A 1,008-nucleotide genomic window follows, 5' to 3' on the forward strand; every position below is an offset into this window, starting at 1 on the left:
ATCTATGAATCAATCTTTGGGTCATCACCCTCTAAATCCGTTCCTACCACACCGTATGAGATATGGCATGGTAAGAAAGCCGAGTCTTGGTCATCTCAAGATTTGGGGATGTCCGGCCCATGTCAAAAGAATGCAGGCGGACAAGTTAGAGCCTAGGACCATAAGTGCTCGTTCATTGGATATCCTAAAGAGTCATTAGGGATACAATTTTTACGTCTCAGAGGATCACAATGTGTTTGTGAGCCGACATGCCGTCTTCCTGGAAAAACAGTTTATCCTTGATAGAGCAGTGGGAGGAAAATTGAGCTTGAAGAGAGAGTCTCTGAAAAGCAACAAGTAATGGATCCTATAGAACCTTTCACATAGAGGCCAGTACACGTCGTACCTCCTCCACCTCGTAGATCAAGTAGGGTCTCCCATCCTCCCGATAGATTACTTAGGTATACTAGTAGAGGATACAGAGGAAATGTTCCTCATGGGAGATAGGGAATATATACAAGATCCCAATACCTACAATGAGGCGATATCTGATATCGATTCCGAGAAATGGCTGGAAGCCATGAAGTCAGAGATAGACTCCATGTATTCCAACCAAGTTTGGACCTTAGTAGATCCACCAGAAGGTATAGTACCTATTGGATGTAAATGGATCTATAAAAGGAAGATAGGTTCGGATGGAAAAGGTAGAGACCTATAGGCAAGGCTAGTAGCGAAAGGGGTATAGTCAGCGCGAAGGCATTGACTATCAGGAGACCTTTTCACCTGTAGCCATGCTGAAATCCATTCGAACATTGCTTGCCATTGCAGCATTTCATGATTATGAAATATGGCAGATGGATGTGAAAACTGCTTTCCTGAATGGATATGCTTGATGAAGATATCTATATGGAGCAGCCTTTGGGTTTCACTTCCAGTGATGGTGATCACAAGGTCTGCAAGCTGCAAAGGTCCATCTATGGACTAAAGCAAGCATCTCGGAGTTGGAACACTCGTTTTAATGATGCGATC

Source organism: Phoenix dactylifera, unplaced genomic scaffold (genome assembly GCF_009389715.1).
Source record: "Phoenix dactylifera cultivar Barhee BC4 unplaced genomic scaffold, palm_55x_up_171113_PBpolish2nd_filt_p 001017F, whole genome shotgun sequence".
Lineage (NCBI taxonomy): Eukaryota > Viridiplantae > Streptophyta > Magnoliopsida > Arecales > Arecaceae > Phoenix > Phoenix dactylifera.